The sequence below is a fragment of the Aythya ferina genome (genome assembly GCF_964211825.1).
Source record: "Aythya ferina genome assembly, contig: HAP1_SCAFFOLD_68, whole genome shotgun sequence".
Lineage (NCBI taxonomy): Eukaryota > Metazoa > Chordata > Aves > Anseriformes > Anatidae > Aythya > Aythya ferina.
The window spans coordinates 162,661-175,003 of record NW_028181442.1 but is presented as its reverse complement, the minus strand read 5'-3'; the positions used below and the strand labels follow the sequence as shown (position 1 = coordinate 175,003).

The window sequence follows — 12,343 nt, the reverse complement described above, 5'->3', positions numbered from 1 at the left end:
ATTAAGGGGGCAACTTATAACACTTTGGACGCTCAAAACCCAAACCCAAAAACTTTGGACGCTCAAAACCCTATCCCGAAAACAGGACGCTCAAAGCCCTAACCCAAAATCATTAGGATGCTCCAAGCCCTAACCCAAAAACATTCGGACGCTCAAAACCCAAACCCAAAACATTAAGATGCTCCAAACCCTATCCGGAAAACATTAGGAAGCTCAAAGACCTATCCCAAATACTTAGGACGCTCAAAACCCTATCCTGGAAACACTGAGATGCTCAGAACCCTATCCTCAAAATTTAGGACGCTCCAAACCCTAACCCAAAAACATTAGGACGCTCAAAGCCCCAACCCAAAACATTAGGACGCTCCAAACGCTATCCTGGAAACATTAAGATGCTCAAAACCCTATCCTGAAAACTGAGGATGCTCATTACCCAGACCCAAAATATTAAGATGCTCAAAACCCTAACCCAACTACTTAGGATGCTTGAAAGCCGATCCCAAAAAATTAGGGCACACAAAAGCCTAACCCCAAAAATTAAGATGCTCAAAATCCAAACCCCCAAAATTAGGATACTCAAAACCCTGGCCCTGGAGAACCTAACCTGAAAAAAAAAAAAAAAAAAAAAAAAAAAAGATCTTAAAACCCTAACCGTAAATAACTGACCAAAAATAAAACCTTAAGACTCTAACCCTAAAAAACATATCAACACTACAACCCAAAAAACTCTAATACCCTAACACGCTAACCCTGAAACCCTTAAAACCCTAACCCCCAAATCCTTAAAACCCTAACCGTTAAAACTCCAACCCTAAAAACCTTAAAATCCTAAACATAAACCCTGAAACCTCTTACCCTGCAACCCAACCCTAGTGCCCAATCCCTGAAACCTTAAAACCCTGAATCAATCTGTAGCAAATAGCATAGGCTGAGTCGAGGATCTCAGTACAGTAGCATTATTATTCGAGATTACAATGGCGGGTGTCCCACAAGCAGGAGGGTGCCTACTAATTCCATACACAGTTTATACACTTTTTTTTTCTGCTGAGGACCGGGACCCTCCCGACCCTCCCCTGTTTCCCCTTTAACTGTGCTATTCAAGGTTCATAATCTAGCTGGTGCTTCACAGAAAATACACAGCTGCTGGCCTGTTACAAGTCACATTTCTTTTGAGGTTTTTACTCTTTGAGGTGGTAACGTTTCTTACGCCGTGATTTCCACCTAATTGCTGTAAGGATTCTGGTTGTCTGCGTTTTACAAGGTTGTCTGTTATAATAAATAAAAGTCCCAAATAGGATTACAATCAAAGTTTACAATTCACTGAATGAATAGAGGTAAGCAAACAGTGCTGGGTACGCCGGGAGTCTCTGCTCCACCAAGACGCGCACCAGTTATACACCAGTTACCTCCCTTAAGGGATATAGAGAAGCCCTCTCAGATACATCCGTCCTACTTCTCCTGCATGCGGCCGGAGGTCGGTCTAATTCTGGTGCTGTTGGTGGTGGAAGCTGGGGCAACGGTGGTACTGGTGGCGATACCACAGCCACCGGAGGGGGAGCCGCCGGGAGTGGATTGTTAGGATATGGAGGTGGTAGCTTATCCAACGGCTCACGTTTATCTTCTTTTTCTTTTTCATGTTCTTCTTGTTCTTCAAATTTCTTACCTGCTTTTAGTGTAAATATTGAGGCTGGAAAAGGACCTGAAGTCCTCCTGATCCATAATCCTGCATAATCACTTTCTTCCTGGCTAAAAGGTTCCTTTGAATTAACATGGATATTTAAGGCCTGGCAAATCCAGTCTTTGAAGGATCCAAAAACAGGCCAAAAGACATGTAGTCTTAAAGGCTCCTTTGGCCATTCTGTCACACAATACTGGACCATTTTTAATTTACTTTTTCCTTTTCTGGGGTCCCTATCATTCCAATTTCGAATCGTTATTCCTAATGGACTTTCTGGTGGTATGACTGGTAATTTGCTCCCTTTCTTCTGGTCTCTGGTCTTCGATTTTGTCTGACCCATCTAGGAATTTTACTCTGGCAATTCCCATAGCCCTTGGTTACCTTAGTAAGAGTGTCTTGCAGGGGGTCGAGGACCTATCACACACCCACAAATCCTATAGGAATCCCTTCGGTCCTTCACCGGCCAAGTCCCTCGCGGGAGATTGGAACCGCGGTTAGAAGACCTCCACAATCGCTTCAGAACTAAGTTCCATCTCAGTCACACTCTTACACACACAGGCAACCGAACCCCACCCAACCGAACGGTATACGCTTTAAATGCTTACGACTCCGTCATCTTCGTTCGGATCTTCACGCACACAATTATGGGCAAAATATAGTGCTGCAGCTGGCAAGGGAGCTGAAAAAAAGAATCAGAAACTTTGCTTACCTTTATTCAGGTTCAAGATGCCATTAGTTCCGACCTGACTCAAACAGCAGCCACCAAATGGTGGGGGTGCCTCTCCTAGATCAAACCAGAAATCAGGAACCAAAGCCCTCCCGGACGAGCGCCCTCTTGTAATAAATGACTGGGTCCCAAATAGGATTGCAATTGAAATTTACAATTTATTAATTGAATAGAGGTAAGCAAGCAGCGCTGGGTGCGCCAGGAGTCTCTGCTCCACCAAGACGCACACAAGTTACATCAGGCGGCTGGTTTTTATGCTGCTAGGCTAATACATATTCATTACTACTTCTACAAAAGGCAGGGTTATTCTAATTAGTTCCCAGAATCCAAACCCTCCCACTGGTGCAGGCGTTATCAGTCTCCGGTGGTCCCTCTGGGGGCCGCTCGTACTGAAGGCTTGTAGTCTTCCTCCCAGGCTTTTCTCTTGTCCATCTCCTTTGTCCATCTTGGCTGGATGGCAGACACTTGCATAGTGTCCCATGCAACAGTTGTAATAGTTAGCAGTTATTCTGAAACCCCTTTGTTCTCTTATCCCCTATTGACCCGAATTGCTGGACCATTCCTTTGCAAGATTCAAGAACTATATATATTAACCACTCTGGTTTTCTCAGACTTTTCATCATATCATGCGGCCCTAGCATTGTTCCATATTGACACGAATCAGATGAACTCATTTCACACTGTTAAGCTGTCTTATCACTGCAAGCATATCTCAATACCACCTTCCTTCCCTCTACAGGATGTAACTGCGCAAAAACAACATTTTTATTCCCACAACCTTGATCCCCTTACCCTGAAATCCTTATTCCCCTTAAACCTAACAACTCTAACCACAACCCTAACCCTTATTATCAACCCCCTAACGCTAATGACACTGACTTTAATCCAAACCCCAACCTGCCCCTAACCCCAGACAACCAACAACGAAACACACACACACAAAGATGGAAACTACAAAAAAGGCAAAACCCACGATACAGGCCCCAAATCACAAATACGCAACCAAAATGCTACAGAAAAGCCCCAGATGCAGGCCCCAAATGCTACTGCTAGGCCTCAAAAGCTCAAGATGCATCCCAAAGCAAAAATGCAGGCCCCAAACGTTACAGAAAAGCCCCCAAACCCAGGCTGCACAAGTCTACAAGCAGGCCCCAAACTGCCAACAGAAGCAGGCACCAACCACACCCAGATGCAGACCCCAACTGCCCACAAGCAGCTCCTACCCCACCACCCCCTCCCAAGAACTGGACTCCACCCAGACACTGGCCCAAGACCCGGACCCGACCCCCGCCAACCCCCCTACCCTCCCCCCGACACAGGTGTACAAGCAGCTCACAACCCGCCCCTTCAGAGACCGGTCCCACTCCCCCCACCCCCCGCAAGACACGGGATGCGGAGGTGTACAACCAACTCCCAACTCCCTCCCCCTCAAAGGGAGGCCCCAAAGACCCCCAAATGGAGGCTCCTAGAGTGAACAAACAGCTCCCAACTTCCCCAGGCACAGTCCCACCCCCCCCCCCCAAACACAGGCCACAAAGGTGTATAAACAGCCCAGACCCCCCTCCAAGACCATGGCCCCTATAGTGTACAAGCAGCTCCCAACCACCCACAGATGCAGGCCCCAACCCTTCTCAAAAGGGAGGCACCTAGAATGCATGAGCAACTCCCAACCAGCCTAAACATAGGTCCAAAAGTGCACAAGCAGCTCCCAACCCCCCTCAAATACAGACCCCAAAAGTGTACAAGTAGCTCCCCCCCTGAGACAGGACCCAAAGGTGTACAACCAGTTCCCAACACCCCTGAGACACAGGCCCCAACCCCCCCCCCAGACACAGCGACCCAAATTCTACAAGCAGCTCCCAACCCCTGCCAGGCAGGCCCCCTACCCTATACAAGCAGCTCCCAACCCTCCCCCCCCCCCCCGAGGGAGGCCCCCAAGCCCCCCACAAACACAGGCCCCTACAGTGTACAGGCAGCTCCCAGCCACCCCCAGATGCTGGCCCCAAAGTTGTACAAACAGCTCCCAGCTACCCTGCAGAAACAGATTCCTACATTGTACAAGCAGTTCCCAGCCCGCTAGACACAGGCCCTGACCCCCCACACATGCAGGCCCCAAAGGTGTACAAGCAGCTCCCACCCCTCCCCCAGACGCAGGTCCCAAGCCCCCCCCCCAAACACAGGCCCCTACAACCAGCACCCAACCCCCTACCCCCGATGCCAGGCCCAAAGGTGTAGAAGCAGCTCCAAACCTCCTCCCTCAACCCAGGCTCCAACAGTGTACAAGCACCTCCCAACCAACCCTCCCCTTCCCCCCCCCCCCCCCCGCCCCCTGACACAGGCTCCAAAGGAATACAAAGAGCTCCCACCCCTCCCCCAGATGCAGGTCTCAACCCCCCCCCGCCCCCAGAAGCAGGCCCCAAAGGTGTAGAGTCAGCTCCCAACCCCCTCAATGCCGGCCCCTAGGGTCTACAAGCAGCTCCCCCCTTGCCCCCAGATACCGGCCCCCAGACACAGACCCCAAAAGCCTAATCACAGGCCCTGAACTCTAGAGGCAGGCTCCAAAACCCAGGACAAAGCCCCAGTGGTTCGAGACAGGGCCCAAATCCCAGACACAGGCCCCAAACGCTAAACATATGCCAAAAAAAGTATTAGTGCTGGTGCCAAATGTTACAGACAGGCCCAAAAGCCCGAGATGCTCAAGGCTGAGACGTAACTTGGCTTTCTGAATTACTGGAAAGCAGCTTTCATTCTCAGATAATTGTGTGCAGGCTAGATAGGATGGGGCTTCAGGCACCTCTTCACCTGAGGAAACACATTGCCATCAGGCACCGCTGTGCCAGACAAGCTTGTTCTGCTAGAACACCCTACTCAGATGCACTGTGGCATTCAAGTGAACTGCTTTCATGCAAATATAACGACTGATGTTACAACCCACCTTGCCTGTGGCACCTGATGAACAGAAGAGTAAGCCACCGCAGTGCTTCAAAACCATCCCTGCACGTGCCGCTCCTTGTCGCTCTCTGGCCTTATCTCATATCCTTATCCACTTCTGTGGAGAGCCTGCCACGGCACCTGCAAAGCAAGACGGACACCTTTCATAGTCACCTTGTGCTACTTGGTCGTTCTGCTCCAACCCAGCTCATGACCAGCCCCTCTTCTTACACAGCTCTTCAGAGTGCAGTTTGCTCCTTTGAGCCTGTGCGAGACACCTGTGAAAGAAAAAGAAACACATAGGCCGATGCAGCATCCAAAGACACAGCACAACTAGGTAAGTTACTCTCATCTGCTCCCTTACCTCTGCCGCTTACCAGCCCCCGAGGCAGATGCTTCAATCTACCCTCTTCAAACAGTTACAACACCTCTAAAAGACAAAGAGGGGATGCCTAGAGGAACAGTGAGACCTACAACACAACAACTGCTACATCTGTTCCTCACTCACCTTGCCAGAGGCAGCTCTGCGCGTGACATCCCAGGTTGTACACTGCGTTACCTAACCCTTACCGTAACCCTTACCCTAACCCTTCTCACCCTTACCATTACCCAAATCCTTACCTTTACTTTTTCCTTACCCTTACTCTTTCCTTTAACCATAACCTTACCCTTACCCTATACCTTACTCCAACCCTTCCCCTTACCTTCCCCTCCCCCTTACACTTAACCTAACCCTTACCCTTCTGCTTCCCCTAAAACATATCCTAACACATTCCCTTACCCTTACACTTTCCCTAACCCTTTCTATTACCCTTACACTTACTCTTGCCCTAATCCTTGCTTGCACCCTTACACTTATCCTAACCCTTACCCTTACCCATACTCAAACCCTTACTCTAACCCTTACCCTGACCCGTACCCTTACCCTTACCCTTAACCTAAGCCTAAACCTTAAACCTTACTTTAAAGCTTACCCTTTCTGCTACACTTACCCTTAGCCAAAATCTAAACCTTACACTTACCCTTAGCATAACCCTCACCCTTACCATTACCCATACCCTTATTCTTACCCTTACCGTAACCCTTACCTTTACACTTACGGTTACCATTAACCTTACCCTTACCCTAACATTTATCCTTAACCTAACCCTTACCCTAAACCTTACCCCAACCCTTACCCTGACCCTTACATTAACCCTAACCCTTACCCTAAAACTTACACTTACTCTTAACCCTAACCTTACCCTTAACATTCACCTAATACTTACGCATACGTTTTCCTGACTTTAACCCTAAAACTAACCCTAACCATTACCCTAACATTTAACCTTACCCTAACCCTAACCCTTACTCTAACCCTTACCCTGACCTGTACCCTTACCCTTACCCTTGCCCTTATACTTACCCTAATTCTTACCCATACCCTAACACATATTTGTACCCTTAACCTTACCGTTACCCTTAACCTTACCCTTACCCTTACTCTATCCCTTACCCTTACGCTTACCCTTAACATAAACCTTACCCTTGACCTTACCCTTACCATAAGCCATACAACAACACTTACATGTACACTTACGCTTGCACTTACCCTAGCAATTACTCGTACAATTACCCTTAACCTTACTATTAAGCTAACCCTAAACCTTACCCTTATCCTAACACTTACCCTTATCCTAAACCTTACCCTTTCTGCTACACTTACCCTTTGCCTAATTCTAAACCTTACCCGAACCCTCACCCTTACCTAAATCTAACTAAAATCTAACCATTACCCTAACCCCTCACCCTTACAATATACATATTTTTACCCTTTACCTAAACCTTTACCCCAACCCTTACCTTGACCCTTACATTAACCCTAATCCTTACACTAAACCTTAAACTTACTCTTAACCTTAACCTTAGCTGTAACCTAATACTTACTCTTACGTTTCCCTCACCCTAACCCTAAAATTAACCCTAACCATTACCCTAACACTTACCCTTACCCTAACCCTTACTCTAACCCTTACAATTACCCGTACTTTTACACATACCCTTACACTTACCCTTACCCTTAAACTTACACTAACCCTTACCCTTAACTAAATCTAACCCTTACACTAAACATCATCCTTACCCTTACCATTATCCCTTCTCTTACCCTTATCCTAAACATTTCCCAAACCCTTACCCTTACATTAAACCTAACCCTTACCATAACTCTTAACCTTATCCTTAAACTTAACCTAATACTTACCCTTCCGTTTCCCTCACCCTAAACCTAAAATTAGCCTAACCATTACCCTAAAACTTACCCTTACTCTAACCCTTACCCTGAACTTAAGTGTAAGTGTTAGGATAACGGTAACCTTAAGGGTGACCCTTAAGCTTATCCTTAATGTTTATGGTTAGGTTAAGGGTAATTGTATGAGTAATTACTAGGATAAGTGTAAGCGTAAGTGTACATGTAAGTGTTGATGTATGGCTTATGGTAAGGGTAAGGTAAAGGGTAAGGTTTATGTTAAGGGAAAGTGTAAGAGTAACGGATAGAATAAGGGTAAGTGTAACGGTTAAGTGTTAGGGTAATGGTTAGGGTTAATTTTAGGATTAGGGTGAGAAAAATGTAAGGTTAAGTACTAGCTTAAGGTTAAGGGTAAGGTTAAGGTTAAGAGTAAGTGTAAGGTTTAGGTTAAGGGTTAGGGTTAATGTAAGGTTCAGGGAAAGGTTTGGGGTAAGGTTTAGGGTTATGTTCAGCTTAAGGGTAAGGGTTGGGGTAATGTTAAGGGTATGGATAAGGATAAGTGTAAGGGATAGGGTAAGGGTAAGGGTTAGCGTAAGGGTAAGATTAATGGTAAGGTTTATGTTAAGGGTAAGCGTAAGGGTAACGGATAGAGTAAGCATAAGGGTAACGGTAAGGTTAAGGGTAAAAATATGTGTTAGGGTATGGGTTATGGTATGGGTAAGAGTTAGGGTAATGTAAGGGTAAGGGTGAGTGTAAGGGTATGGGTCAGGGTAAGGGTTAGAGTAAGGGTTAGGGTTAGGGTAAGGGTAAGTGTTAGAATAATGGTTAGGGTTAATTTTAGGGTTAGGGTGAGGGAAACGTAAGGGTAAGTATTGGGTTAAGGTAAGGGTAAGTGTAAGGTTTAGATTTAGGCTAATGGTAAATGTAGCAGAAAGGGTAAGGTTTACGATAAGGGTAAGTGTTAGGGTAAGGGTAAGGTTTAGGGTAACATAAAGGGTAAGGATTACGGTAAGGGTAAGGGTACGGGTAGAATTTGTTAGAATATGGCTTATGGTAAGGGTAAGGTTTAGGGTAAGAGTAAGTGTAAGTGTATGTGTAAGGGTACGGGTCATTGTAAGGGTTAGAGTAAGGGTTAGGGTAAGGGTAGGTGTTAGGGTAATCGTTAGGGTTAATTTTAGGGTTAGGGTGAGGGAAACGGAAGGGTAAGTATTAGGTTAAGGTTAAGGGTAAGGTTAAGGTTAAGAGTAAGTGTAAGTTTTAGGGTAAGGGTAAGGGTTAATGTAAGGGTCAGGGTAAGGGTTAAGGTAAGGTTTAGGGTTAGAGTTAGGTTAAGGTTAAGTTTTAGGGTAAGGGTAAGTTATATGTATAAGGATAAGTGTAAGGGTAAGTGTTAGGGTAAGTGTAAGGATAAGGATAAGTGTACAAGTCAGGGTAAGGTTTAGAGTTAGGATTAGGGTTTGGGTTAGGGTAAGGGTAAGTGTTAGGGTAATGGTTAGGGTTAATTTTAGGTGTATGGTGACGGATAAGAAAGGGTAAGTAGTAGGTTAAGGTTAAGCGTAAGGTTAAGGTTAAGAGTAAGTGTAAGTTTTAGGGTACGGTTTAGGGTTAATGTAAGGGTCAGGGTAAGTGTTTGGGTAAGATTTAGGGTTAGGGTAAGAGTAAGTATATGGGTAATGGTAAGGGTAAGTGTTAGGGTTAGGGTAAGTGTAAGGTTTAGATTTAGGCTAAGGGTAAGTGTAGCAGAAAGGGTAAGGGTTACGGTAAGTGTAAGTGTAAGGATAAGGTTAAGGTTTAGGCTTACGTTAAGGGTAAGGGTAATGCTTTGGTAAGGGTAAGATTAAGGGTAAAGGTAAGGGTTACGGTAAGGGTAAGGGTACTGGTAGAAGTATGTGTTAGAGTACGGCTTATGGTAAGGGTACAAGTAGCTCCCCCCCCAGAGACAGGACCCAAAGGTGTACAACCAGTTCCCAACACCCCTGAGACACAGGCCCCAACCGCCCCCCCAGACACAGCGACCCAAATTCTACAAGCAGCTCCCAACCCCTGCCAGGCAGGCCCCCTACCCTATACAAGCAGTTCCCAACCCTCCTCCCCCCCCCCCCCGAGGGAGGCCCCCAAGTCCCCCACAAACACAGGCCCCTACAGTGTACAGGCAGCTCCCAGCCACCCCCAGATGCTGGCCCCAAAGTTGTACAAACAGCTCCCAGCCACCCTGCAGAAACAGATTCCTACATTGTACAAGCAGTTCCCAGCCCGCTAGACACAGGCCCTGACCCCCCACACATGCAGGCCCCAAAGGTGTACAAGCAGCTCCCACCCCTCGCCCAGACGCAGGTCCCAAGCCCCCCCCCCCAAACACAGGCCCCTACAACCAGCACCCAACCCCCTACCCCCGATGCCAGGCCCAAAGGTGTAGAAGCAGCTCCAAACCTCCTCCCTCAACCCAGGCTCCAACAGTGTACAAGCACCTCCCAACCAACCCTCCCCTTCCCCCCCCCCCCCCCCCCCGCCCCCTGACACAGGCTCCAAAGGAATACAAAGAGCTCCCACCCCTCCCCCAGATGCAGGTCTCAACCCCCCCCCGCCCCCAGAAGCAGGCCCCAAAGGTGTAGAGTCAGCTCCCAACCCCCTCAATGCCGGCCCCAAGGGTCTACAAGCAGCTCCCCCCTTGCCCCCAGATACCGGCCCCCAGACACAGACCCCAAAAGCCTAATCACAGGCCCTGAACTCTAGAGGCAGGCTCCAAAACCCAGGACAAAGCCCCAGTGGTTCGAGACAGGGCCCAAATCCCAGACACAGGCCCCAAACGCTAAACATATGCCAAAAAAAAGTATTAGTGCTGGTGCCAAATGTTACAGACAGGCCCAAAAGCCCGAGATGCTCAAGGCTGAGACGTAACTTGGCTTTCTGAATTACTGGAAAGCAGCTTTCATTCTCAGATAATTGTGTGAAGGCTGATTAAGGAGCTATTGGGGAGGCAAGGACAATCCCCAGACAAGGACTGTATATCTCGAAACAAGACACTGGAACTCATGATAAGGAAGCGGCAGGCGGACAGAGAAACGAATGTAAGGACTATAACTCTCGAAACTGGACATTGGAATTCATTATAAAGATACAACAAACGGGAGAATTGGCAACAACCAGCTCTTGCAATTAAGAAACATGCCAATTCAGCAGATTCCTGACCAAAGGTGAAAAGTACACTGTGAGGAAGACTCGGGGTCTTCCTCCCAAAGACCCCTGCCCACGTCCCAAAGACCCCTGCCCACAATTCTTGGAAGGCTCTGCGCAGGCGCAAGGTGCCAAAAGGCTAATTAGCATGAGAAGCGAGGGAAGGCGGGGATAGGTAATGCATATGTATAGGTGCTTGTAGAATATTGATAGATTGATTGTATAAATTCAAGACTGCTTTCTGCTTTGGGTATGCACGATAGGTGGAGAGATCCCCCGTGCATCCAGCGCTGCAATAAAGAATATACCACTTAAAGGAATTTCGGCTTCGATCTTTGAATCAATTTGGCGACCCAGATGGGACAACCTCTCTGCCGGACCGCAGGACCCGCTGGGAACAGGACTCCCTAGGGTACCCCCGGGATTTCCCGGAGGGACTCCTCGACTCACCGGATCACTGCGGAGGCAGACAAGGACCCCATCATTGTAAGTGAGTATATTCTCTATTCTGGTTTGGTTTTCTGGTAGACCGGTCATCTGGAACTGTCTGTAAGTCAGAAGGTGATCTTCTGCGAGGCAGTGTTTGGTATATACTTTGTGGTTAGCACCATAAGTACATGTTTGGGGACCTTAAGGAAGGAGCTCGCTTTAAGGTCCATCTGGAATTGTGTTGTCTATTTCGGTTTTCTGACTCATGGAGTATGGTATTTAACTCTGGTTCTTGTTACTGCGATTTTGGCTATTTTCCTGGTGGTAATAGTAGGTTCGTGGCATTGTTATAAGAAAGATATCGTTACGGTGTTACACAGTTCGGTTTTCTGACTTATCGCATGTGGAATTTGACTCTGACTATTGTTACTGTGATTTTGGCAATATTGCTGGTAATAGTAGTTTTGTGACATCGCTACTGAAAGATATTGCGTGCCCGTATTTTTGTGAGTGATACGTTTTGTGATACGCTTTTGTAAGTAACATGTGTATTCTGAAAGTGTAAACTGGAAACTGGGGGGGCAAACAAGCAGTGAAATTTTAAAGAAAATTGTGTTAGGATGTGTTTTAAGTCACTGGAAGGATATTGGAGGATCTGCCGGTGGAAGTGTGAACAGGAAAACATGGATAAAATATCGTAATCAGTGGTGGCCGCTTTATAAGCTGGAATGTGGAGAAAAGTGGCCCCTAAATGGAACTTTAAACTATAATATTTTGCTACAGTTAATGTTGTTTTTTGAGAAGCAGAACAGGATGAAATGTTGTATACTGATGTTTCAGCATCTTGGTGGGAAAAGGTAGGGAATTGAGTTGGCCCCTGACTGAACCTTTGATGTTGGCATTAGAGAAGTACAGGCTGGAGAAAGATAAAGGAAGTGTTAAAAGGGTTGTTGAAAGTGTTAAAGGTGTTTGAAGTTGAATGAGCAGGGAAAGAGGATGTAGGAATGTTAATAGTTCTGCCTCTGCCCGAGGCAGAGATCTTAAAATCATGGGTGTTAGCCCTTTAGGGCAAAGGGACCATGATCGGTCCGAGAGAGTTGTCACAGAAACAGAAAAGAGGTACACTCTTAAAACAACCTGAGTTCATGTGCGAGCTCAGATTGCTGATGGGACCGTT

At 47.0% G+C, this 12,343-nt stretch overlaps 1 long non-coding RNA gene across 1 annotated transcript; it reads right to left on the bottom strand.

The window, feature by feature from the left end:
* Positions 1-2,556: 2,556 nt before the first annotated feature.
* Positions 2,557-5,766, bottom strand: LOC311428393. The gene is made up of 4 exons (XR_014687698.1): positions 5,701-5,766; positions 5,568-5,614; positions 5,341-5,477; positions 2,557-2,869 (listed from the first exon to the last, which is right to left on the bottom strand). It is a non-coding gene; the product is annotated as an uncharacterized lncRNA (long non-coding RNA).
* Positions 5,767-12,343: the final 6,577 nt, after the last annotated feature.